This window comes from Leiobunum rupestre, chromosome 8 (assembly GCF_980474605.1).
Source record: "Leiobunum rupestre chromosome 8, qqLeiRupe1.1.hap1, whole genome shotgun sequence".
In the NCBI taxonomy this organism is placed as follows: Eukaryota; Metazoa; Arthropoda; class Arachnida; order Opiliones; family Sclerosomatidae; genus Leiobunum; species Leiobunum rupestre.
Genome location: NC_143391.1, coordinates 4,747,913 through 4,772,711, shown reverse-complemented (window position 1 = coordinate 4,772,711; position 24,799 = coordinate 4,747,913). Strand labels below are relative to the sequence as shown.

The window sequence follows — 24,799 nt, the reverse complement described above, 5'->3', positions numbered from 1 at the left end:
AATAATGTATATTTTCCGACTCGAGGGTTTGAACGTGATCGCCATCTTTCAGCATTGGTGGTACAGTTTTAGAATACTCGCCTGCCACACGGGTGACCCGGGTTCGATTCCCGGCCAATGCAGTGCTTTTCATTTAATTGTTTTCAAAAATAATGTATATTTTCCGACTCGAGGGTTTGAACGTGATCGCCATCTTTCAGCATTGGTGGTACAGTTTTAGAATACTCGCCTGCCACACGGGTGACCCGGGTTCGATTCCCGGCCAATGCAGTGCTTTTCATTTAATTGATTCAAAACTAATGTATATTTTCCGACTCGAGGGTTTGAACGTGGTCGCCATCTTTCGGCATTGGTGGTTCAGTTTTAGAATACTCGCCTGCCACACGGGTGACCCGGTTTCGATTCCCGGCCAATGCAGTGCTTTTCATTTAATTGTTTTCAAAAATAATGTATATTTTCCGACTCGAGGGTTTGAACGTGGTCGCCGTCTTTCAGCATTGGTGGTTCAGTGGTAGAATACTCGCCTGCCACACGGGTGACCCGGGTTCGATTCCCGGCCAATGCAGTGCTTTTCATCTAATTGATTTCAAAAATAATGTATATTTTCCGACTCGAGGGTTTGAACGTGATCGCCATCTTTCAGCATTGGTGGTACAGTTTTAGAATACTCGCCTGCCACACGGGTGACCCGGGTTCGATTCCCGGCCAATGCAGTGCTTTTCATTTAATTGTTTTCAAAAATAATGTATATTTTCCGACTCGAGGGTTTGAACGTGGTCGCCATCTTTCAGCGTTGGTGGTACAGTGGTAGAATACTCGCCTGCCACACGGGTGACCCGGGTTCGATTTCCGGCCAATGCAGTGCTTTTCATCTAATTGATTTCAAAAATATTGTATATTTTAAGACTCGAGGGTTTGAACGTGGTCGCCAGTTTTCAGCATTGGTGGTTCAGTGGTAGAATACTCACCTGCCACGCGGGTGACCCGGGTTCGATTCCCGACCAATGCAGTGCTTTTCATTTAATTGTTTTCAAAAATAATGTATATTTTAAGACTCGAGGGTTTAAACGTGGTCGCCAGTTTTCAGCATTTGTTATTCAGTGGTAGAATACTCGCCTGCCACGCGGGTGACCCGGGTTCAATTCCCGGCCAATGAAGTGCTTTTCATTTAATTTTTTTCAAATAAAATGTATATTTTCCGACTCGAGGTTTTTAACGTGGTTGGCCGTTTCAAGCATTGGTGGTTAAGTGGTAGAATACTCGCCTGCCACGCGGGTGACCCGGGTTCGATTCCCGGCCAATGCAGTGCTTTTCATTTAATTTTTTTCAAACAAAATGTATATTTTCCGACTCGAGGTTTTTAACGTGGTCGTCAGTTTCAAGCATTGGTGGTTCAGTGGTAGAATACTTGCCTGCCACGCGGGTGACCCGGGTTCGATTACCGGCCAATGCAAAGCTTTTCATTTAATTGTTTTCAAAAATAATGTATATTTTCCGACTCGAGGGTTTGAACGTGGTCGCCATCTTTCAGCGTTGGTGGTACAGTGGTAGAATACTCGCCTGCCACACGGGTGACCCGGGTTCGATTCCCGGCCAATGCAGTGCTTTTCATTTAATTGTTTTCAAAAATAATGCATATTTACCGACTCGAGGGTTTGAACGTGGTCGCCAGTATTCAGCATTGGTGGTAAAGTGGTAGAATGCTCACCCGCCACGCGGGTGACTCGGGTTCGATTCCCGGCCAATGCGGTGCTTTTCATCTAATTGATTTCAAAAATAATGTATATTTTAAGACTCGAGGGTTTAAAAGTGGTCACCAGTTTTCAGCATTTGTTATTCAGTGGTAGAATACTCGCCTGCCACGCGGATGACCCGGGTCCGATTCCCGGCCAATGCAGTTCTTTTCATTTAATTGTTTTCAAAAATAATGTATATTTTCCGACTCGAGGGTTTGAACGTGGTCGCCATCTTTCAGCATTGGTGATTCAGTGGTAGAATACTCGCCTGCCACGCGGGTGACCCGGTTTCGATTCCCGGCCGATGCAGTGCTTTTAATTTAATTGTTTTAAAAAATAATGTATATTTTCCGACTCGAGGGTTTGAACGTGGTCGCCAGTTTTCAGCATTTGTTTTTCAGTCGTAGATTACTCTCCTGCCACGCGGGTGACCCGGGTTCGATTCCCGGCCAATGCAGTGCTTTTCATTTAATTGATTCAAAAATAATGTATATTTTCCGACTCAAGGGTTTGAACGTGGTCGCCATCTTTCAGCATTGGTGGTTTAGTGGTAGAATACTCGCCTGCCACGCGGATGACCCGGGTCCGATTCCCGGCCAATGCAGTGCTTTTCATTTAATTGTTTTCAAAAATAATGTATATTTTCCGACTCGAGGGTTTGAACGTGGTCGCCATCTTTCAGCATTGGTGGTTCAGTGGTAGAGTACTCGCCTGCCACGCGGGTCACCCGGTTCGATTCCCGGCCGATGCAGTGCTTTTAACTTAATTGTTTTCAAAAATAATGTATATTTTCCGACTCGAGGGTTTGAACGTGGTCGCCATCTTTCAGCATTGGTGGTTCAGTGGTAGAATACTCGCCTGCCACGCGGGTGACCCGGTTTCGATTCCCGGCCGATGCAGTGCTTTTAATTTAATTGTTTTCAAAAATAATGTATATTTTCCGACTCGAGGGTTTGAACGTGGTCGCCAGATTTCAGCATTCGTTTTTCAGTGGTAGAATACTCGCCTGCCACGCGGGTGACCCGGGTTCGATTCCCGGCCAATGCAGTGCTTTTCATTTAATTGTTTTCAAAAGTAATGTATATTTTCCGACTCGAGGGTTTGAACGTGGTCGCCAGTTTTCAGCATTTGTTTTTCAGTGGTAGATTACTCGCCTGCCACGCGGGTGACCCGGGTTCGATTCCCGGCCAATGCAGTGCTTTTCATTTAATTGATTCAAAAATAATGTATATTTTCCGCTTCGAGGGTTTGAACGTGGTCGCCATCTTTCAGCATTGGTGGTTCAGTGGTAGAATACTCGCCTGCCACGCGGGTGTCCCGGTTTCGATTCCCGGCCGATGCAGTGCTTTTAATTTAATGGTTTTCAAAAATAATGTATATTTTCCGACTCGAGGGTTTGAACGTTTTCGCCAGGTTTCAGCATTGGAGGTCCAGTGGTTGAATACTCGCCTGCCACGTGGGTGACCCGGGTCCGATTCCCGGCCAATGCAGTGATTTTCATTTAATTTTTTTCAAAAAATGTTTATTTTCCGACTTGGGGTTTTAACGTGGCGGTCAGTTTCAAGCATTGGTGACACAGTGGTAGAATACCCGCCTGACACGCGGGTCACCCGGGTTCGATTCCCGGCCAATGCAGTGCTTTTCATTTAACTTTTTTCAAAAATAATGTATATTTTCAGACTCGATGGTTTGAATGTTTTCGCCAGGGTTCAGCATTGGTGGATCAGCGGTAGAATACTCGCCTGCCACACGGGTGACCCGGTTTAGATTCCCGGCCAATGCAGTGCTTTTCATTTAATTGTTTTCAAAAATAATGTATATTTTCCGACTCGAGGGTTTGAACGTGGTCGCCATCTTTCAGCATTGGTGGTTGAGTGGTAGAATACTCGCCTGCCACGCGGATGACCCGGGTCCGATTCCCGGCCAATGCAGTGCTTTTCATTTAATTGTTTTCAAAAATAATGTATATTTTCCGACTCGAAGGTTTGAACGTGGTCGCCATCTTTCAGCATTGGTGGTTCAGTGGTAGAATACTCGCCTGCCACGCGGGTGACCCGGTTTCGATTCCCGGCCGCTGCAGTGCTTTTAATTTAATTGTTTTCAAAAATAATGTATATTTTCCGACTCGAGGGTTTGAACGTGGTCGCCAGTTTCAGCATTCGTTTTTCAGTGGTAGAATACTCGCCTGCCACGCGGGTGACCCGGGTTCGATTCCCGGCCAATGCAGTGCTTTCCATTTAATTGTTTTCAAAAATAATGTATATTTTCCGACTCGAGGGTTTGAACGTGGTCGCCAGTTTTCAGCATTTGTTTTTCAGTGGTAGATTACTCGCCTGCCACGCGGGTGACCCGGGTTCGATTCCCGGCCAATGCAGTGCTTTTCATTTAATTGATTCAGAAATAATGTATATTTTCCGACTCGAGGGTTTGAACGTGGTCGCCATCTTTCAGCATTGGTGTTTCAGTGGTAGAATACTCGCCTGCCACGCGGGTGACCCGGGTTCGATTCCCGGCCAATGCAGTGCTTTTCATCTAATTGATTTCAAAAATAATGTATATTTTCCGACTCGAGGGTTTGAACGTGGTCGCCATCTTTCAGCATTGGAGGTTCAGTTTTAGAATACTCGCCTGCCACACGGGTGACCCGGGTTCGATTCCCGGCCAATGCAGTGCTTTTCATTTAATTGTTTTCAAAAATAATGTATATTTTCCGACTCGAGGGTTTGAACGATGTCGCCAGTATTCAGCATTGGTGGTACAGGTGTAGAATACTCACCCGCCACGCGGGTGACTCGGGTTCGATTACCGGCCAATGCAGTGCTTTTCATCTAATTGATTTCAAAAATAATGTATATTTTAAGACTCGAGGGTTTGAACGTGGTCGCCAGTTTTCAGCATTTGTTATTCAGTGGTAGATTACTCGCCTGCCACGCGGGTGACCCGGGTTCGATTCCCGGCCAATGCAGTGCTTTTCATTTAATTGATTCAAAAATAATGTATATTTTCCGACTCGAGGGTTTGAACGTGGTCGCCATCTTTCAGCATTGGTGGTTGAGTGGTAGAATACTCGCCTGCCACGCGGATGACCCGGGTCCGATTCCCCGCCGATGCAGTGCTATTCATTTAATTGTTTTCAAAAATAATGTATATTTTCCGACTCGAGGGTTTGATCGTGGTCACCGTCTTTCAGCATTGGTGGTTCAGTGGTAGAATACTCGCCTGCCACGCGGGTGACCCGGTTTCGATTCCCCGCCGATGCAGTGCTATTCATTTAATTGATTCAAAATTAATGTATATTTTCCGACTCGAGGGTTTGAACGTGGTCGCCAGTTTTCAGCATTTGTTTTTCAGTGGTAGATTACTCGCCTGCCACGCGGGTGACCCGGGTTCGATTCCCGGCCAATGCAGTGCTTTTCATTTAATTGATTCAAAAATAATGTATATTTTCCGACTCGAGGGTTTGAACGTGGTCGCCATCTTTCAGCATTGGTGGTTTAGTGGTAGAATACTCGCCTGCCACGCGGATGACTCGGGTCCGATTCCCGGCCAATGCAATGCTTTTCATTTAATTGTTTTCAAAAATAATGTATATTTTCCGACTCGAGGGTTTGAACGTGGTCGCCCTCTTTCAGCATTGGTGGTTCAGTGGTAGAATACTCGCCTGCCACGCGGGTGACCCGGTTTCGATTCCCGGCCGATGCAGTGCTTTTAATTTAATTGTTTTCAAAAATAATGTATATTTTCCGACTCGAGGGTTTGAACGTGGTCGCCAGTTTTCAGCATTCGTTTTTCAGTGGTAGAATACTCGCCTGCCACGCGGGTGACCCGGGTTCGATTCCCGGCCAATGCATTGCTTTTCATTTAATTGTTTTCAAAAATAATGTATATTTTCCGACTCGAGGGTTTGAACGTGGTCGCCAGTTTTCAGCATTTGTTTTTCAGTGGTAGATTACTCGCCTGCCACGCGGGTGACCCGGGTTCGATTCCCGGCCAATGCAGTGCTTTTTATTTAATTGATTCAAAAATAATGTATATTTTCCGACTCGAGGGTTTGAACGTGGTCGCCATCTTTCAGCATTGGTGGTTTAGTGGTAGAATACTCGCCTGCCACGCGGATGACCCGGGTCCGATTCCCGGCCAATGCAGTGCTTTTCATTTAATTGTTTTCAAAAATAATGTATATTTTCCGACTCGAGGGTTTGAACGTGGTCGCCATCTTTCAGCATTGGTGGTTCAGTGGTAGAATACTCGCCTGCCACGTGGGTGACCCGGTTTCGATTCCCGGCCGATGCAGTGCTTTTAATTTAATGGTTTTCAAAAATAATGTATATCTTCCGACTCGAGGGTTTGAACGTTTTCGAAAGGTTTCAGCATTGGAGGTCCAGTGGTTGAATACTCGCCTGCCACGTGGGTGACCCGGGTCCGATTCCCGCCCAATGCAGTGATTTTCATTTAATTTTTTTCAAAAAATGTTTATTTTCCGACTTGAGGGTTTTAACGTGGCGGTCAGTTTCAAGCATTGGTGACACAGTGGTAGAATACTCGCCTGACACGCGGGTCACCCGGGTTCGATTCCCGGCCAATGCAGTGCTTTTCATTTAACTTTTTTCAAAAATAATGTATATTTTCAGACTCGATGGTTTGAATGTTTTCGCCAGGGTTCAGCATTGGTGGATCAGCGGTAGAATACTCGCCTGACACACGGGTGACCCGGTTTCGATTCCCGGCCAATGCAGTGCTTTTCATTTAATTGTTTTCAAAAATAATGTATATTTTCCGACTCGAGGGTTTGAAAGTGGTCGCCATCTTTCAGCATTGGTGGTTCAGTGGTAGAATACTCGCCTGCCACGCGGGTGACCCGGTTTCGATTCCCGGCCGATGCAGTGCTTTTAATTTAATTGTTTTCAAAAATAATGTATATTTTCCGATTCGAGGGTTTGAACGTGGTCGCCAGTTTTCAGCATTCGTTTTTCAGTGGTAGGATACTCGCCTGCCACGCGGGTGACACGGGTTCGATTCCCGGCCAATGCAGTGCTTTTCATTTAATTGTTTTCAAAAATAATGTATATTTTCCGACTCGAGGGTTTGAACGTGGTCGCCAGTTTTCAGCATTTGTTTTTCAGTGGTAGATTACTCGCCTGCCACGCGGGTGACCCGGGTTCGATTCCCGGTCAATGCAGTGCTTTTCATTTAATTGATTCAAAAATAATGTATATTTTCCGACTCGAGGGTTTGAAAGTGGTCGCCATCTTTCAGCATTGGTGGTTCAGTGGTAGAATACTCGCCTGCCACGCGGGTGACCCGGTTTCGATTCCCGGCCGATGCAGTGCTTTTAATTTAATTGTTTTCAAAAATAATGTTTATTTTCCGACTCGAGGGTTTGAACGTGGTCGCCATCTTTCAGCATTGGTGGTTGAGTGGTAGAATACTCGCCTGCCACGCGGATGACCCGGGTCCGATTCCCGGCCAATGCAGTGCTTTTCATTTAATTGTTTTCAAAAATAATGTATATTTTCCGACTCGAGGGTTTGAAAGTGGTCGCCATTTTTCAGCATTGGTGGTTCAGTGGTAGAATACTCGCCTGCCACGCGGGTGACCCGGTTTCGATTCCCGGCCGATGCAGTGCTTTTAATTTAATTGTTTTCAAAAATAATGTATATTTTCCGACTCGAGGGTTTGAACGTGGTCGCCAGTTTTCAGCATTTGTTTTTCAGTGGTAGATTACTCGCCTGCCACGCGGGTGACCCGGGTTCGATTCCCGGCCAATGCAGTGATTTTCATTTAATTGATTCAAAATTAATGTATATTTTCCGACTCGAGGGTTTGCACGTGGTCGCCATCTTTCAGCATTGGTGGTTTAGTGGTAGAATACTCGCCTGCCACGCGGATGACCCGGGTCCGATTCCCGGCCAATGCAGTGCTTTTCATTTAATTGTTTTCAAAAATAATGTATATTTTCCGACTCGAGGGTTTGAACGTGGTCGCCATCTTTCAGCATTGGTGGTTCAGTGGTAGAATACTCGCCTGCCACGCGGGTGACCCGGTTTCGATTCCCGGCCGATGCAGTGCTTTTAATTTAATGGTTTTCAAAAATAATGTATATTTTCCGACTCGAGGGTTTGAACGTTTTCGCCAGGTTTCAGCATTGGAGGTCCAGTGGTTGAATACTCGCCTGCCACGTGGGTGACCCGGGTCCGATTCCCGGCCAATGCAGTGATTTTCATTTAATTTTTTTCAAAAAATGTTTATTTTCCGACTTGAGGGTTTTAACGTGGGGGTCAGTTTTAAGCATTGGTGACACAGTGGTAGAATACTCGCCTGACACGCGGGTCACCCGGGTTCGATTCCCGGCCAATGCAGTGCTTTTCATTTAACTTTTTTCAAAAATAATGTATATTTTCAGACTCGATGGTTTGAATGTTTTCGCCAGGGTTCAGCATTGGTGGATCAGCGGTAGAATACTCGCCTGCCACACGAGTGACCCGGTTTCGATTCCCGGCCAATGCAGTGCTTTTCATTTAATTGTTTTCAAAAATAATGTATATTTTCCGACTCGAGGGTTTGAACGTGGTCGCCATCTTTCAGCATTGGTGGTTGAGTGGTAGAATACTCGCCTGCCACGCGGATGACCCGGGTCCGATTCCCGGCCAATGCAGTGCTTTTCATTTAATTGTTTTCAAAAATAATGTATATTTTCCGACTCGAGGGTTTGAACGTGGTCGCCATCTTTCAGCATTGGTGGTTCAGTGGTAGAATACTCGCCTGCCACGCTGGTGACCCGGTTTCGATTCCCGGCCGATGCAGTGCTTTTAATTTAATTGTTTTCAAAAATAATGTATATTTTCCGACTCGAGGGTTTGAACGTGGTCGCCAGTTTTCAGCATTCGTTTTTCAGTGGTAGAATACTCGCCTGCCACGCGGGTGACCCGGGTTCGATTCCCGGCCAATGCAGTGCTTTTCATTTAATTGTTTTCAAAAATAATGTATAATTTCCGACTCAAGGGTTTGAACGTGGTCGCCAGTTTTCAGCATTTGTTTTTCAGTGGTAGATTACTCGCCTGCCACGCGGGTGACCCGGGTTCGATTCCCGGCCAATGCAGTGCTTTTCATTTAATTGATTCAAAAATAATGTATATTTTCCGACTCGAGGGTTTGAACGTGGTCGCCATCTTTCAGCATTGGTGGTTTAGTGGTAGAATACTCGCCTGCCACGCGGATGACCCGGGTCCGATTCCCGGCCAATGCAGTGCTTTTCATTTAATTGTTTTCAAAAATAATGTATATTTTCCGACTCGAGGGTTTGAACGTGGTCGCCATCTTTTAGCATTGGTGGTTCAGTGGTAGAATAGTCGCCTGCCACGCGGGTGACCCGGTTTCGATTCCCGGCCGATGCAGTGCTTTTAATTTAATGGTTTTCAAAAATAATGTATATTTTCCGACTCGAGGGTTTGAACGTTTTCGCCAGGTTTCAGCATTGGAGGTCCAGTGGTTGAATACTCGCCTGCCACGTGGGTGACCCGGGTCCGATTCCCGGCCAATGCAGTGATTTTCATTTAATTTTTTTCAAAAAATGTTTATTTTCCGACTTGAGGGTTTTAACGTGGCGGTCAGTTTCAAGCATTGGTGACACAGTGGTAGAATACTCGCCTGACACGCGGGTCACCCGGGTTCGATTCCCGGCCAATGCAGTGCTTTTCATTTACCTTTTTTCAAAAATAATGTATATTTTCAGACTCGATGGTTTGAATGTTTTAGCCAGGGTTCAGCATTGGTGGATAAGCGGTAGAATACTCGCCTGCCACACGGGTGACCCGGTTTCGATTCCCGGCCAATGCAGTGCTTTTCATTTAATTGTTTTCAAAAATAATGTATATTTTCCGACTCGAGGGTTTGATCGTGGTCACCGTCTTTCAGCATTGGTGGTTCAGTGGTAGAATACTCGCCTGCCACGCGGGTGACCCGGTTTCGATTCCCCGCCGATGCAGTGCTATTCATTTAATTGATTCAAAATTAATGTATATTTTCCGACTCGAGGGTTTGAACGTGGTCGCCAGTTTTCAGCATTTGTTTTTCAGTGGTAGATTACTCGCCTGCCACGCGGGTGACCCGGGTTCGATTCCCGGCCAATGCAGTGCTTTTCATTTAATTGATTCAAAAATAATGTATATTTTCCGACTCGAGGGTTTGAACGTGGTCGCCATCTCTTTGCATTGGTGGTTTAGTGGTAGAATACTCGCCTGCCACGCGGGTGACCCGGTTTCGATTCCCGGCCGATGCAGTGCTTTTAATTTAATTGTTTTCAAAAATAATGTATATTTTCCGACTCGAGGGTTTGAACGTGGTCGCCATCTTTTTGCATTGGTGGTTTAGTGGTAGAATACTCGCCTGCCACGCGGATGACCCGGGTCCGATTCCCGGTCAATGCAGTGCTTTTCATTTAATTGTTTTCAAAAATAATGTATATTTTCCGACTCGAGGGTTTGAACGTGGTCGCCATCTTTCAGCATTGGTGGTTCAGTGGTAGAATACTCGCCTGCCACGCGGGTGACCCGGTTTCGATTCCCGGCCGATGCATTGCTTTTTATTTAATTGTTTTCAAAAATAATGTATATTTTCCGACTCGAGGGTTTGAACGTGGTCGCCAGTTTTCAGCATTCGTTTTTCAGTGGTAGAATACTCGCCTGCCACGCGGGTGACCCGGGTTCGATTCCCGGCCAATGCAGTGCTTTTCATTTAATTGTTTTCAAAAATAATGTATATTTTCCGACTCGAGGGTTTGAACGTGGTCGCCAGTTTTCAGCATTTGTTTTTCAGTGGTAGATTACTCGCCTGCCACGCGGGTGACCCGGGTTCGATTCACGGCCAATGCAGTGCTTTTCATTTAATTGATTCAAAAATAATGTATATTTTCCGACTCGAGGGTTTGAACGTGGTCGCCATCTTTCAGCATTGGTGGTTTAGTGGTAGAATACTCGCCTGCCACGCGGGTGACCCGGTTTCGATTCCCGGCCGATGCAGTGCTTTTAATTTAATTGTTTTCAAAAATAATGTATATTTTCCGATTCGAGGGTTTGAACGTGGTCGCCAGTTTTCAGCATTCGTTTTTCAGTGGTAGGATACTCGCCTGCCACGCGGGTGACACGGGTTCGATTCCCGGCCAATGCAGTGCTTTTCATTTAATTGATTCAAAAATAATGTATATTTTCCGACTCGAGGGTTTGAACGTGGTCGCCATCTTTCAGCATTGGTGGTTTAGTGGTAGAATACTCGCCTGCCACGCGGGTGACCCGGTTTCGATTCCCGGCCGATGCAGTGCTATTAATTTAATTGTTTTCAAAAATAATGTATATTTTCCGACTCAAGGGTTTGAACGTGGTCGCCAGTTTTCAGCATTCGTTTTTCACTGGTAGAATACTCGCCTGCCACACGGGTGACCCGGGTTCGATTCCCGGCCAATGCAGTGCTTTTCATTTAATTGATTCAAAAATAATGTATATTTTCCGACTCGAGGGTTTGAACGTGGTCACCATCTTTCAGCATTGGTGGTTCAGTTTTAGATTACTCGCCTGCCACACGGGTGACCCGGGTTTGATTCCCGGCCAATGCAGTGCTTTTCATTTAATTGTTTTCAAAAATAATGTATATTTTCCAACTCAAGGGTTTGAACGTGGTCGCCATCTTTCAGCATTGGTGGTTCAGTGGTAGAATACTCGGCTGCCACGCGGGTGACCCGGTTTCGATTCCCGGCCGATGCAGTGCTTTTAATTTAATTGTTTTCAAAAATAATGTATATTTTCCGACTCAAGGGTTTGAACGTGGTCGCCAGTTTTCAGCATTCGTTTTTCAGTGGTAGAATACTCGGCAGCCACACGGGTGACCCGGGTTCGATTCCCGGCCAATGCAGTGCTTTTCATTTAATTGATTCAAAAATAATGTATATTTTCCGACTCGAGGGTTTGAACGTGGTCCCCATCTTTCAGCATTGGTGGTTCAGTTTTAGAATACTCGCCTGCCACACGGGTGACCCGGGTTCGATTCCCGGCCAATGCAGTGCTTTTCATTTAATTGTTTTCAAAAATAATGTATATTTTCCGACTCGAGGGTTTGAACTTGGAGTAGAGAAGACTGGAGGGGAAATTTCCATATCTGTAGCATTGAGTCTCTTCCCCCATCAATTCGGCCTAAGCCCTCCCAGCATGCACTGCGTTTTTGGTAGGGGCCTACGTTTTACCTTACTCTAGCGGCGAAAAAGAGAGCTATTTCCAAGGGTGTTGTGAATATTTGATGTTGATTTTATAGAACTAAGGCCGAACAAACCGTTAAAATTATGTTTTAAAAACGGTACTATATAGTTTAACCATTGACATAGTTAGAATTGTTCATAATGAAAAAGTACTGCTGTTATAAAAATTGCAAAAGTGATTCCAGATACCATGTAAATATAACATTCCACCCAGTTCCAAAACCTGGTAAAAACCATGCAACTTTGGAAAAATGTTTAAAATGGATTACTGCCCGATTGAGGGTGACACTAAGGCGCCCCTACCGCGAAGCAAAGGATTCTGGGTAACGTTGAGCTTACAGACTTCCCACCGTCTTTTCCCCTCCAGTCAACTTCTCTACTCCAAGGTTTGAACGTGGTCGCCATCTTTCAGCATTGGTGGTTCAGTGGTAGAATACTCGCCTGCCACGCGGGTGACCCGGGTTCGATTCCCGGCCAATGCAGTGCATTTCATTTAATTGTTTTCAAAAATAATGTATATTTTCGCACTCACTCATTCTATGCGCGAATATATAATAATTTGAATACGAAGAGCGATAATAACTTTAGTGGTTCGATTTTCCTTTTAAGCCTCCTGAGTCGTGACCAAAAAAAGGAACAATATTGCTGGTTATAGAGCAACCATGTTACATAATCATTAGTAGGTAAATTGATAATGTTACAAAGAAGTACTTCCTTGTACGCTATCACCCATTACGATAGAGCTTGGCTTGCTGCGTTCATTAATTTGCTTAGATAATTAAGTAGTCGTTGATTGAATAATTTTAAACAAACTTTAATTACAATTGATTTAAAATTAAAGAACAGTGAAAACAGATTTGGTATAACTTTAAAAAATAAAAATAAATGTTATTATTAGATTAGTTATATTTGTGATTTTGTTCCTTTTTATTTTCATTGGTTAGGTTTATAATTATTAAAAGGCAACATAATCAATTGAAATATTCTACCTGAATTTCACGTAGCTCCTCCCTTTCTGTGTACCTCGTGATAGCAGATAGACCAATTATATGCTGCCCATATTTCCGAATTTCTAAAGATTCTGGGTCCCTTTAATTTAAACCTTGTTAAATTTTAAATAAATTGCTTGATAACACAATTATTAACCAAATTAACTATTGCATGTTTAAATTAAACGCTGTCAGCATGAATGAAGCTTTAAGCGTAACTGGTCAGCCATTTTACAAGCGTGGAAGTTAGCAAAGGGTGAGATTGCACCACCCGAAAGAACTTCTTAAGTGTTATAGAAATTCCGACTTTATGCGAAAACGCAATTTTTTTAAAGTCGGTGTATATCCTTTTTTACACAATCTCGGGGGATTTGTCTGTACTAGTTTGACGTACTGCGTAACCGATGCCACCTCCACCGTATTCCACATAACTCTCCGAGAATTAAGCTTAGAATAACTAGGATATCTCAATCGAAAGGAAATATCATGTCCGTTGTGCATTTTAGAGATCGGGGGCTATGCTATGTTATAAAATCTTGGGTATTGCTATACAGGGTTTTGTCTATGCTATATTGAATACTTTCAGAGGATTGGGTACTTTCAGAGTTTATTTTTAATGGCGGCAATTTTCTTCAACAGGGTAATTGTTTTTATACCAATGAACATGATGATCACTAATTGCCACCACCCTCCTACGCATTGTAACCCGGCCACCTGAATTAAAGGCTTAAAAAGTCGCTTGATGACTTAGGCCTAAGGTGGTGCATTGGGTATTAGCCTAGCTGATTATTATTATTATTATTATTATTATTATTATTTTTATTGTATTCTCGTCGAGAGAAATTGGTTGATATTTATTTGGGTTGTCGTTCTGGCGGTATTAGCTCTCTCTTTCTATGTCAGTGCCACGTCTTTGGTAGGATCAAATAGGGATTTTGGTCCCTCAAATGGAAATGCGACGTACTAGGCTCCTATTGAAACAGTGTTAAACATTGTATTCTCCTCGAAGGAAAGTGGTAGAAATTTAGTTGGGGTGTCGTTCTGTCGGTAGTAGTTCGGCCTTTCTGTCTGTGCCAACTTGGAGGAACAAACACAGCACGCCACACAAGGAGAACGCAACCCGTCAAAAGTCATGCATTTTCTTGCGTACATTTTTCATTGGTTAGACGCTTTAGCACCTGCTGCCGTCGGAAGGGGAAAATTCGGAAATTGTCTTCCACCTTTCCGTAAAACGTGCAGCGTAAAGGTTCGTCCAACGAAATTTGTACACAACACTGCGTTAGCGTGTTTAAAAGTTCTCCTGGTGTTTGTTGCTCCTAGGTGCCACGCTGTTGCTATGATAACCGAACCCGTTACCTTTTATCACTTACGTTGGTCGTGATTAGCGTCAGCAACAATTTGGCATTATAGTTCCTGTTACAGGCCCTTTCCAATGGGTTCATCCCATGGTGGTTACACGTTAACCCGATGGCTCTGTACGCATCTGTATAGATCATCGCCGAATTGTTCCATTAAGCCTCAAAATTTTTATGTATACCACCAACACAGGAAATATTTGATACTTTAAGCGGCAAGACAGTTTTCACAGTGTTGGATATTCAGATCTAATTTTGTTAAATTGCCCTCACGGGAAAAAAACAGGGCCGGCGTTAGGGGGGTAAGCGGGGCAAAAGTACCCCGGGCCCGGGCCTCCGAAAGGGGCCCACCGGAACGGGTGCCTAACTAAAATTATCTGACTATTTCCAAAAAAACAAATTTTGGAGTAAAAATTAGCTGAGGCCGGAAGATCCTAGCGCCAGCCCTGGAAGAAAGTTCTCATCTCTGCACTTTCTCCGCCCCATATGGCCCTTTCCGATATTTGCGATACTCAAATGGCCTGATCACTGCGGCCGAAGTATGCCAACCAAACCTCCGTAAGCTCTTTCCCGAGAGGGTATTCCCAGATGTGCACTGATGATTTCTTGTTGGCTTTCGTGGATATGGCTGCTCACAAGCTGACTATATGTCGAATATTGTAAAAAGCTCTTGATGTTGGTCTTTGCTTTTGACGTAAGAAGATGTCATTAATAATAGAACATTTGCACTTTTCTACCAAACCTTCTAAAGTTAAGCTGGCCATTGGATCAAACTGATCAGAATCACGAACAAGTATAGACAATGTCACAATCGTTCTAGAGCTCAAGCAAGAAAAAGTAGATCCAAAATGGGCAAGTTACCTAATATACATATAAGAACCAAAATGCAAGCGTAGAGATCCTTTTAACTCTAAATGTCCTTTCATCGACGCTATATCTATAGTCTAGATTATCTTTGATCTCACACATGTCAGAAAAAAGGTCACATTTCAACCGCCAGCAGATTTTCAACAAATACGATTTCAACTCAAGATTCAAAGAACATTTTTCGCAGAAGTAATAGATGGAAAGATAACCGTATAAATTACGTCAAAGAGGACGATGATCCAATCCATTGAGTCCGCATTGATCAGGCTCAGTGCAGTGCACACGAACAGATATGATGATGATGGTCCTCCGCAAGAATTAATCACTATGCAAGCTGAATGAAAAAGATTTTTCATTCGTAGTTGATTCTAGCTCTGGACATATGCTGATAATAGAGGTCACCTTTTACCATATTCCTAGACCATCCGAGTTAAAACCTTTCTCCAAGACCCTGAGCTCAGTCACAGGTGAACATTTCGAAGTCATGAGAAAAGCTAGGATTCACGTAGTCTATGATCAAAAGGAGGAGGTCTTACCACTTTCAGTCATCCGTAAGAATCAAGTTAATCTTAATTTTGCGGATGAAAATGGCTTTATTCCAACTTGGATACTATACCATCAATATGGAAGTAAAATTGGCTAGTGCATAATGTTTCAGTTCCACCAAAACAAGCTTTGAACACTATTCTTCGTAAATATGCAGAATTATTTTCACCAGTTTTAGGATAATTAAAGAATGTATAGGTACCATTAGCTATTAACAAGTTAGCCCCGCCGTAGTATAAGTTACACATCGTATCAGAAGAAAATAGGGGGAAGTACGCTTCTAGTCAGCTTTGGAAAGGCGTCACTTTTCACGAATTTTCGCGCCAAAACGGTTTGGCGGGAAATCGCGGATGAATACATCGTTTAAAAAATCAATTTTTCTTAAATAGAACAATTGTAACATAATGTCCTTCTCATTATCTGCTAATTGAGCTAAGGCGTATTTGCTTTCGTCGTTTATAGCCGAGTTGAATCAAAACAAAAGTGGAACTACTTTTTCAGTTTGGTTTATTATGCGTAAAAAGGCATTTTCGTGGGTCACACGACGACTTCTATGGCTCAAAGCTACAGGTACGTACTTCCCCTATTTTCTTCTGATCGTATGTGTTAAGCTACTTCCCCGGGCTTGTCCAAAACACTCAAAATTTTATATCTCAAAGGGGAACCCAGTATAGTGTAAAAATGCTTTAGTATCATACTAATTTATATTATGTCACCTTTAATTGTACGTTACACGGCTTCACTTAGTATCATACTTATAGATTTTGTCACACGTCCCATTTCGTGTCGTACATATCCATAAGGATATTATATTGGTACATATGTTTTATACGTTAAACCATAAGTCTGTAATGTCTGTCAGTAGGGCTTCGGCGACCAAGCTTTATGCGGACGTTGAACGAGACTGGAACGCGGCAATGAATTATTTCAATAGATCCATGGAATTGATGAAGTGTCCTCGTGTCGGCGTTCGTCATAATTCGAAGCTGCTATGCAGCATCAACAATAGTTCGGGCGAAATCGTGGTTGCGACAGGTAATGTACGGTCTAGGGACGTGAAGGGATCACGACCATATACATGGAAGAATGGATTAGCTCTGGTAAATTCCTGTACTGCCGTATAGTAGGCGAAGGTGTCTCCAGGTTACGGTGGTCATCGGCGACGTACATCGACAACTTTTCGACCAAAAGTTTTGTTGAGCCCGTTCGTCTGGGGGTGATAAGCCATGGTGCACAGGTGGTGAGTGCCATTTTGTTGCAGGAGGTTCTGTGGCAGGTGAGCCATAAATTGTACGCCGCGGTCCGTAAGCAGCATCACCGGTGCGCCATAGCGGAAAACGATGTGGTCCAAGAAAAAGACGGTGGCTTCTACCGTAGTAGCTTCGGGGATGGCTTTGATCTCGGCCAACTTTGTCAAGTGGTCCATGCAAACCAAGACATGATTGCAGAAACGGCCCCAGAAAATCCATTCCAAACCTTTCAAACGTTTGCCCTGGGCAAGGGAGTGGTTGGAATTTTCCCGGCTCTGGCACCACGGACACATTCTGATGTATTGTTCGGCGGATTTCTGTAGTTTCGGCCAAAGGATGTCTGGCGAAACGTTTTGAAAAAATCAATATGCCTGGCGGGATGGTGATCGTGAGCGGCCAGGAGAACGTCTGTGCGAAGTGAGCTGGAAATGGCGAACAATGGTCGTTTCTGGGACTTGTGGTTAAGGATCTCGTCCAGTAGAATATATTTAGTGGTATGACGTGGTACGGAAATTGGCGCTGACTTGGAGCGTTCGCCTTCGGGAAAATGCAGTGCCGTAAGCCCTTCCGAATGCACGAAGAGTTCCACTACCGTTAATGTAGCAGGCCAAGGAAGAAATCGACCAAATGCTGAGAGACGGAGTTATAACACCAATTGAGGTACCGACTGACTGGTGTGCCCCAATGGTCATCGTGCGAAAACCGTCCGGCCCAATTAGACTTTGCGTAGATTTCGTCGAGCTGAACAAAGAGAACAGTTTCAATTACCCGCAGTCGACTATACGCTGGGACAACTGTCTGGGGCCAAGATATTCACGAAGCTAGATGCAAACAGCGGTTATTGGCAAATCCCGTTGGATCCGGAGTCGGCTTCTCTTACGACATTTATTACACCGTTTGGACGCTTCTATTTCAACCGTCTGCCATTTGGGTTGAGTTCGGCTTCCGAACACTTTCAGCGACGCATACAGGAGTAGGCATATGGGAAGAAAACTGCGATCAACAGTCCCAACCTCCTCTAGACAACTAGAGCCGACCATTCCATCCCGAAAAGAAGTCGCTGAGAAAGAGACTAGACGCAGACAAAAACAAAAAGACCAGTACGACAAGCGTCCCAGGGCTAAACCACTCCGAATCCTCGGAATAGGTGAAGTGGTATGGATCATTGACGTACTGCGTCTAGGTACGGTAATGAACCACGATCGTATCTAATATCCACATCAACCGAGGTCATCCGACGCAATCGAATTCATTTGATTCCAATGTACACCGAGTCGACGCAAGAACGAAAGGAAGTATCTGAGGAGCCGAGTATTAACGAAGGCGATCGACAAACCTAGCCAGTAGAGCAACAACGACAATCCAACACGTCATCAGATCCCAGACGCACAGACCTAGCGAAGAGTCCTGCCGAGGCCCAGTCGAGTCATCGTCCAGCCCGAGCCGGAACGTCTAGTCAATCCGTGAATGAAACCGATCCATTAGATGATCACCGAGTAACGACGCCAAACGAAGCGGACGGATTAATAACGTTGCCTCGCATCATTTTGCGGACTTCTTCGCATATGATATCCCGCTCGACGAAAGACGTGCGTCGGGGTGGAAGATGAACTGGGTGATGGCCTTTAGTGTTTATAGTATGCGGTGGTAGGCGCGATCGGCGGAGAGGATCTTCAGCTTTTTGGAAACAATGCCCAAACTCCTGCTGGCAATTGACTGTTCAGTCGAACGTTCAGTAGCCGACAACTGATGGTGGAGCGTTGCCCAGCGTCGTGATCGGAGAAGGTCACGTGGTTCATCGGGTGTTACACCCACATGACTTTGTATAAGATATTCCAAACCTAACTAACTGTAGAGGGCGCCACCTAACCAGGAGTTGAGGCTACCCAGCTTCCCACCAGGCCGGCCTCCGGCATTCTTGTTCCTGACTCCAACCGGAGCTTAGCATCTAAACTTTCCCCTTATCATTTTCCATGTAAACATTGTTCCAGTATTAAATAGTATCTTTCGTATAAAAGCATTATTATTAACGAACATAACAAATGGCGACGGAGATGGGATGTCAACACTAAAACAAAATTCAGAGAACATCTGAATCTGCTTTTAGAAGATATCCAGCGAACGAACGGCATATAGAAGGCACGGACGAGGCTTAACGCGGCTACCTCACCTTTTGTTTGCAACCACATGGAACAAGAATCCGGATACACACATCTGCATCCATCGGGTAAATAAATAAACAATTATTCGGAAATATTCGCTTAATATTATCGGGTTAACAGTCGCGTAAGAAAACGAAGAAAAATTAACAAAACGTGACTAACATTTGAACGATTTTTACGGCGATCACACTGTCGACGCAGAAACAATCGGTAATGGCATTATTTGGACACTTGAATGTCTTCGATAATAAAACTGAATCGTGGGACCAGTACGCGGAACGCCTCGACGCCTATTTCACGACGAACGATATCACGGCTGCCGCCAAAAAGAAGGCAATCTTACAAACCGCGCTCAGTACGGGGACTTACACGTTATTACGTAATCGCTTGCGTCCCGCGACGATGGATTCAAAAGCGTACGCCGAACTCGTGACGGCGTTATCCACACATTTTAACCCGGTACCTCTACGTTGCGTCGCTCGACTCCGGTTTTATCGCCGAAACCGAAACGACGGGGAATCGGTGGAGGCATACATAGCCGATCTCCAGGCTCTATCGATGAACTGCAAATTCACTAACAGGGACGAGATGATAGTGGATAAAATCATCTTTGGAATCAACGACCCGGAAATGCAGCGGAAGTTGATAGCTGAAGAGGATGAAAAAACGGCAGTGACGTTGGATAGGGCTACGACAATCGTCCTAGCGATGGAAAACTCGAAACGTAGTCTTGGCGAAATTAAGAATAAAGAAGAAGGACAGGCACAAATAAATCAGGTTGAGCTAGACGAGGAGTCACGGAAATACACAGTGATAAATACAACATTGGGCCTTTCCCGTTTCAATCGCCTACCTTTTGGAGTGGCCTCCGCATCCGCCATATTTCAGAGGTTGATGGACATGGTCCTCTGCGATGTCAAAAATGTCACACCCTTCCAAGATGATACGCTCGTGGGCGGCAGCACAAAAGAGGAACATCTGAAGGTTTTGGGCACAGTTTTACAAAAATTCAGTGCTTTCGGTTTAAAATTAAAACTGGAAAAATGCAAGTTCCTCCAACCAGAAATTGAATTCCTGGGCCACCGACTCGATGAGCGTGGCATTCATCCGTTGGAGGACAAGTTGACAGCAATAATGAACGCACCAGCGCCTGGAAACGTAGAAAAACTGCGCTCTTTCCTAGGCATGCTAAATTATTATTCTCGCTTTCTCCCGAACAATTCGTCCCGCCTTGCACCGCTCTATTCCCTTCTTCAACATGCTACACCATGGGTGTGGGGTAAAGAACAAGAAGTTGCATTCTCAGAAGCCAAGAAAACATTACAAACCTCAAATCTCTTGGTCCATTTTGACATCAACAAGGAAGTCACGGTCGCATGTGACGCCTCACCGGTGGGCATCGGCGCGGTAATATCTCATCTCATAGATGGTCAAGATCAACCGATCGCTTTCGCTTCTAGGAACCTCACCTCCGCTGAAAAAAAATATTCACAGCTCGACAAGGAGGGTCTCGCCCTCATATACGGAGTGACGAAGTTCAAGGACTACTTGTACGGCAAGAAGTTTACGCTCTACACAGACCATCAACCCCTCGTATCACGTCTAGCTGCTCACAAAGCGATCGCAGCCATGGCAGCAGCCCGGATCCAGCGATGGTCCCTTATGCTTGTTGCATACTCATATGAGATCAAGTTCCGGAAAGGGTCGCAAAATGCAAACGCCGATGCTTTGAGTAGATCACCTCTACCATGTACGACACAGCACACTCCGGTACCCGCTGAATATGTATACCTAATAAAAATCATAGCAGAGGCCGGTCCACTCACGCCACGTCAGCTTGACGATGCCACGCAAGCAGACCCCCTTCTAAGGAAGCTGAGAAATTGCATGACGAAGGGGTGGCCAAGTAAAATCCATCCAGATTTGGCCGCATATCATCGTCGACGAGATGAACTGTCAAATTTCAACGGCATCCTACTCATGGACAATCGAGTGATAGTTCCAGAAGCTAAACAACGCGAACTTCTACTGGAACTTCACAGCTCCCACCAAGGTGTGTTTAACATGAAAGCAGTGGCCAGGTCTCGAATCTGGTGGCCCACGATTAACACGGATATTGAAGCAATGTCAAACACTTGCCAAACGTGCCGCCAACATACAGCCTTGCCAGCAAAACAATACCAACCATGGCCAACCACAAAAACCCCTTGGGAAAGGGTGCACGCAGATTTTGCGAGTCCCATTGAAGGAAAATACCTTTTCATAATTGTCGATAGCTACAGCAAATGGCTTGAGGTATTTATAACCACAACACAATCGTCACAAGCCGTCATGAAGTGCCTTCGACAATGCATTGCACGTTTCGGCATAATGCACACACTTGTCACGGATAACGGTACCTGCTTCACAAGTTATGACTTTGAAGACTTCACGAAATTTAATGGCATCCACCACTTGCGCACCGCACCACATCACCCCGCTTCTAACGGAGCTGCTGAGGGTAATGTAAGAACCATCAAAGACAACCTCAAGAAAGTATCCAGTATCAACTTTGAAGCCCTCGATATAGTACACACCGGACTCACTGTACACAAAACTGGATCTTTAGACGAACGCATGGCCAGGATTCTCATCAACCACAGGCGGACGCCTACTTCCTGCGGCAAATCGCCTGCAGAACTTATGTTAGGACGTAACATCACAACACGGCTTGACTTATGTCACCCAAAAAACTGTAATACACAGTACCCGATCGGTATCGCAGACATAAACACTACTGACCGTACACAAAAATTTAGACTGAATGACACGGTTTACGCCTACAATTTTGGTGTCTGAGACAAATGGTTTAAAGGCACGATCACTAGTCACCTTGGCAAAATGATGTATACCATTCAAACCAATAGAGGAGAGATACGCCGCCACCAAAATCAACTACGCTGGCGGACGGAAACCTCCACTGAAAAATCATATGATGGTCATGTACCAAATCAACACCAACTCCCAAGCACTCCCTGTGCATCCACAAGAGGAGAAGTTCCAGCTACGACCACTCCATCCATTGCGACACCATCCCTAGTGACTGTTCCAATTGCACCAGCCATAGAGACAGTACCAGTCAGGACGACAGTCCCAGCTACGGCTCCTCGCTCACCACACAGAGCTCCAGTTCAGACTCCTGGTCGTAAACCTTCATCAACAATCAAACTAAGGTTGGACTTCACCCCCACACTAACAAAGAGTCCACACTCGGATGCAACTGAAAGAAGCTCAACAGCAACACCATCGCCCATAAATTCACAAGAAACCACATCTTTGGCACTCACGAGGGCAAGACGTCAGACAAGAAAACCAGCCCGTTACAAATCAAATTAACCTTCAAATGATTACAACTTCATAGTATTATCTAACTTTTCAAAAAAAGAGGTATTGTTACACCCACATGACTTTGTATAAGATGTTCCAAACCTAACTAACTGTAGAGGGCGCCACCTAACCAGGAGTTGAGGCTACCCAGCATCCCACCCGGCCGGCCTCCGGCATTCTTGTTCCTGACTCCAACCGGAGCTTAGCATCTAAACTTTCCCTTTATCATTTTCCATGTAAACATTGTTCCAGTATTAAATAGTATCTTTCGTATAAAAGCATTATTATTAACGAACATAACAAATGGCGACGGAGATGGGATGTCAACACTAAAACAAAATTCAGAGAACATCTGAATCTGCTTTTAGAAGATATCCAGCGAACGAACGGCATATAGAAGGCACGGACGAGGCTTAACGTGGCTACCTCACCTTTTGAGACTCGCGGTAAGAGTTTGATTGAGGTTTTAGAGAGTACCTACTTGCATTCCGGGCTGAAGGATTTTGTCTTCGAAGCAGAGAGTTCCAATCGTGGCAATGATATGAGGAATGCCTTCGTATAGTGAACTGACTTCGAAAGACGTTCTTATGACTTTTTAATTGGACTGTAGCAGACGCTAGATCATAGGTCAAAGACTATATATATGCTTCGCTTACTAGACAGGCGTGTTCCTAGGAAAAACCTGTTAACACCTCTGTAGCACTGTAAAAGCTGGGTTAATATTTGGACCCGTGGCTAGAGGCGCCACTAGTAACACAGCTCAAGCTAGGGGAAAATTTTGACCAGCGTCGAGATGGAGCCACAATCGGTATGCAAGTTGAGCCATAGAACACGCCTGTCTAGTAAGCGAAGCGTAAATATAGTCTTTGATCCAGCCTTGGAAATAACGGTGGTCAGGTGGTCAAAGACCAATTAATTAATTGCTCAGACCAGTTTATTTATTCAAAATTTGGGGGGTCACTGGTCACCGTGTCCAGTTTATTAATTCGAAATAATAACAAAAAAACAGAAGGTGACCAGTTTAATAATTCCAAATAATAGGAGATGAATTTAAGGTTTATATCAATTTTGATTTCCCTATTCACTGGATTTCTATGTACAGCGACTCCGCTTATTATACCGCCGCGGCCGCACGTCGAGGTTTTATGTCCCTTCGCTCGCATCCCTCGAACGAGTCGAACTGTCTAACCCCCCTCTGGCATGAAACCCTCAATCCTCTAGTCTCGCTTAACCCGAGTACGGTAGGCCTAGGAGGATTCAAGTGTACCTGGATAAGAATCCGGTGGGCCACGGGAGAGGCTGCTCAAAGCCTCAAACCCTTGGACATAAAACTACAACGAAGCCATCTAGTGGGGAAAATGTGAACTATGAGTACGTATTTGGTTTAGGAACTGGATAAAAAATTATATTTTATGGCACCTAGAATCGCTACGATAGTTGTCAAAGCATCAATATTTCCCCATAATTAAATTTAAAACTTAACATTCATTGCAACTTTCTTTGAAATTATATAGTTTTCGGGCAAATTTCTTCGACGTGGCCTAAGCTAAAAATCGTTAAAGTTCGAAATACTGTCTAGCAGACGAATGTTTTGGTAACTCCTAGGTTACTCTGAAGCTTTGTAGGTGGCGCTAAAAACGTTATGTCCAAGTATTTGACACACCAGGCGACAGCTGTAGCCGAGCCGCGAGGCATTGGTCGGGGGGAATACAAATTTCTTCTCCAGGTACACTTGAATCCTCCTAGGGTAGGCTACCTGGCTACGCGGTAACGAACCGGGGACTCTGGAGTTACGGGGCCTAGAGAAAGATAGATAATACGGTAAATTACGAGGGTCGGTGATTTGGTACTATATTGTACTATTCTTGTGGTACTCATAAAATAAAGTTAACTATTGTGAATACGTGTAAAGTTAATGTTACCAACATAATTTAACTTCTAAACATGTAGTATAGGTTTTTTTAGGCTTATAAATGACATTAGAACATTTTATATAAGACCAGTTTAATAATTCATAGGCTAGGGGGTCACTGGTCATAGGGACCAGTTTAATAATTCATATGCTAGGGGGTCACTGGTCATAAGGACCAGTTTAAAAAAAAACCTTATTTCCAAGGCTGCTTTGATCATAGGTGCTACTTCGTAGAAGCTAGCGACTTTACGCCACCTAGACTCATTTCGGTCGCGAATGGTGTTTAATAGTAAACCATAGATATAAGAAATGTATATAAAGGTCTAGATAAAATATTTCAAAGGGAGTGAATACAGAGGTGACAGCTAGCAGA

General features: G+C 44.5%; 27 non-coding genes across 27 annotated transcripts; all 27 read left to right on the top strand.

Moving 5' to 3' along the window:
- Positions 1 to 494: 494 nt before the first annotated feature.
- On the top strand, positions 495 to 565 carry TRNAG-GCC (transfer RNA glycine (anticodon GCC)). Its single transcript has one exon. It is a non-coding gene; the product is annotated as a tRNA-Gly (tRNA).
- Positions 566 to 938: 373 nt separating this feature from the next.
- Positions 939 to 1,009, top strand: TRNAG-GCC (transfer RNA glycine (anticodon GCC)). Its single transcript has one exon. It is a non-coding gene; the product is annotated as a tRNA-Gly (tRNA).
- Positions 1,010 to 1,234: 225 nt separating this feature from the next.
- TRNAG-GCC (transfer RNA glycine (anticodon GCC)) lies at positions 1,235 to 1,305 on the top strand. Its single transcript has one exon. It is a non-coding gene; the product is annotated as a tRNA-Gly (tRNA).
- A 77-nt stretch (positions 1,306 to 1,382) lies between these two features.
- On the top strand, positions 1,383 to 1,453 carry TRNAG-GCC (transfer RNA glycine (anticodon GCC)). Its single transcript has one exon. It is a non-coding gene; the product is annotated as a tRNA-Gly (tRNA).
- Positions 1,454 to 1,974: 521 nt separating this feature from the next.
- On the top strand, positions 1,975 to 2,045 carry TRNAG-GCC (transfer RNA glycine (anticodon GCC)). Its single transcript has one exon. It is a non-coding gene; the product is annotated as a tRNA-Gly (tRNA).
- A 224-nt stretch (positions 2,046 to 2,269) lies between these two features.
- Positions 2,270 to 2,340, top strand: TRNAG-GCC (transfer RNA glycine (anticodon GCC)). Its single transcript has one exon. It is a non-coding gene; the product is annotated as a tRNA-Gly (tRNA).
- A 224-nt stretch (positions 2,341 to 2,564) lies between these two features.
- Positions 2,565 to 2,635, top strand: TRNAG-GCC (transfer RNA glycine (anticodon GCC)). Its single transcript has one exon. It is a non-coding gene; the product is annotated as a tRNA-Gly (tRNA).
- A 372-nt stretch (positions 2,636 to 3,007) lies between these two features.
- On the top strand, positions 3,008 to 3,078 carry TRNAG-GCC (transfer RNA glycine (anticodon GCC)). The gene has a single exon. It is a non-coding gene; the product is annotated as a tRNA-Gly (tRNA).
- Positions 3,079 to 3,300: 222 nt separating this feature from the next.
- Positions 3,301 to 3,371, top strand: TRNAV-GAC (transfer RNA valine (anticodon GAC)). The gene has a single exon. It is a non-coding gene; the product is annotated as a tRNA-Val (tRNA).
- An 815-nt stretch (positions 3,372 to 4,186) lies between these two features.
- TRNAG-GCC (transfer RNA glycine (anticodon GCC)) lies at positions 4,187 to 4,257 on the top strand. The gene has a single exon. It is a non-coding gene; the product is annotated as a tRNA-Gly (tRNA).
- Positions 4,258 to 5,367: 1,110 nt separating this feature from the next.
- On the top strand, positions 5,368 to 5,438 carry TRNAG-GCC (transfer RNA glycine (anticodon GCC)). Its single transcript has one exon. It is a non-coding gene; the product is annotated as a tRNA-Gly (tRNA).
- A 372-nt stretch (positions 5,439 to 5,810) lies between these two features.
- Positions 5,811 to 5,881, top strand: TRNAG-GCC (transfer RNA glycine (anticodon GCC)). The gene has a single exon. It is a non-coding gene; the product is annotated as a tRNA-Gly (tRNA).
- Positions 5,882 to 5,958: 77 nt separating this feature from the next.
- On the top strand, positions 5,959 to 6,029 carry TRNAG-GCC (transfer RNA glycine (anticodon GCC)). The gene has a single exon. It is a non-coding gene; the product is annotated as a tRNA-Gly (tRNA).
- Positions 6,030 to 6,252: 223 nt separating this feature from the next.
- TRNAV-GAC (transfer RNA valine (anticodon GAC)) lies at positions 6,253 to 6,323 on the top strand. Its single transcript has one exon. It is a non-coding gene; the product is annotated as a tRNA-Val (tRNA).
- Positions 6,324 to 6,548: 225 nt separating this feature from the next.
- On the top strand, positions 6,549 to 6,619 carry TRNAG-GCC (transfer RNA glycine (anticodon GCC)). Its single transcript has one exon. It is a non-coding gene; the product is annotated as a tRNA-Gly (tRNA).
- A 372-nt stretch (positions 6,620 to 6,991) lies between these two features.
- TRNAG-GCC (transfer RNA glycine (anticodon GCC)) lies at positions 6,992 to 7,062 on the top strand. The gene has a single exon. It is a non-coding gene; the product is annotated as a tRNA-Gly (tRNA).
- A 225-nt stretch (positions 7,063 to 7,287) lies between these two features.
- Positions 7,288 to 7,358, top strand: TRNAG-GCC (transfer RNA glycine (anticodon GCC)). The gene has a single exon. It is a non-coding gene; the product is annotated as a tRNA-Gly (tRNA).
- A 224-nt stretch (positions 7,359 to 7,582) lies between these two features.
- On the top strand, positions 7,583 to 7,653 carry TRNAG-GCC (transfer RNA glycine (anticodon GCC)). The gene has a single exon. It is a non-coding gene; the product is annotated as a tRNA-Gly (tRNA).
- A 77-nt stretch (positions 7,654 to 7,730) lies between these two features.
- TRNAG-GCC (transfer RNA glycine (anticodon GCC)) lies at positions 7,731 to 7,801 on the top strand. The gene has a single exon. It is a non-coding gene; the product is annotated as a tRNA-Gly (tRNA).
- Positions 7,802 to 8,024: 223 nt separating this feature from the next.
- TRNAV-GAC (transfer RNA valine (anticodon GAC)) lies at positions 8,025 to 8,095 on the top strand. The gene has a single exon. It is a non-coding gene; the product is annotated as a tRNA-Val (tRNA).
- Positions 8,096 to 8,911: 816 nt separating this feature from the next.
- TRNAG-GCC (transfer RNA glycine (anticodon GCC)) lies at positions 8,912 to 8,982 on the top strand. The gene has a single exon. It is a non-coding gene; the product is annotated as a tRNA-Gly (tRNA).
- Positions 8,983 to 9,353: 371 nt separating this feature from the next.
- Positions 9,354 to 9,424, top strand: TRNAV-GAC (transfer RNA valine (anticodon GAC)). The gene has a single exon. It is a non-coding gene; the product is annotated as a tRNA-Val (tRNA).
- A 519-nt stretch (positions 9,425 to 9,943) lies between these two features.
- Positions 9,944 to 10,014, top strand: TRNAG-GCC (transfer RNA glycine (anticodon GCC)). The gene has a single exon. It is a non-coding gene; the product is annotated as a tRNA-Gly (tRNA).
- A 225-nt stretch (positions 10,015 to 10,239) lies between these two features.
- TRNAG-GCC (transfer RNA glycine (anticodon GCC)) lies at positions 10,240 to 10,310 on the top strand. The gene has a single exon. It is a non-coding gene; the product is annotated as a tRNA-Gly (tRNA).
- Positions 10,311 to 10,682: 372 nt separating this feature from the next.
- On the top strand, positions 10,683 to 10,753 carry TRNAG-GCC (transfer RNA glycine (anticodon GCC)). The gene has a single exon. It is a non-coding gene; the product is annotated as a tRNA-Gly (tRNA).
- A 224-nt stretch (positions 10,754 to 10,977) lies between these two features.
- TRNAG-GCC (transfer RNA glycine (anticodon GCC)) lies at positions 10,978 to 11,048 on the top strand. The gene has a single exon. It is a non-coding gene; the product is annotated as a tRNA-Gly (tRNA).
- Positions 11,049 to 12,390: 1,342 nt separating this feature from the next.
- TRNAG-GCC (transfer RNA glycine (anticodon GCC)) lies at positions 12,391 to 12,461 on the top strand. Its single transcript has one exon. It is a non-coding gene; the product is annotated as a tRNA-Gly (tRNA).
- The last annotated feature ends 12,338 nt before the right edge of the window (positions 12,462 to 24,799 follow it).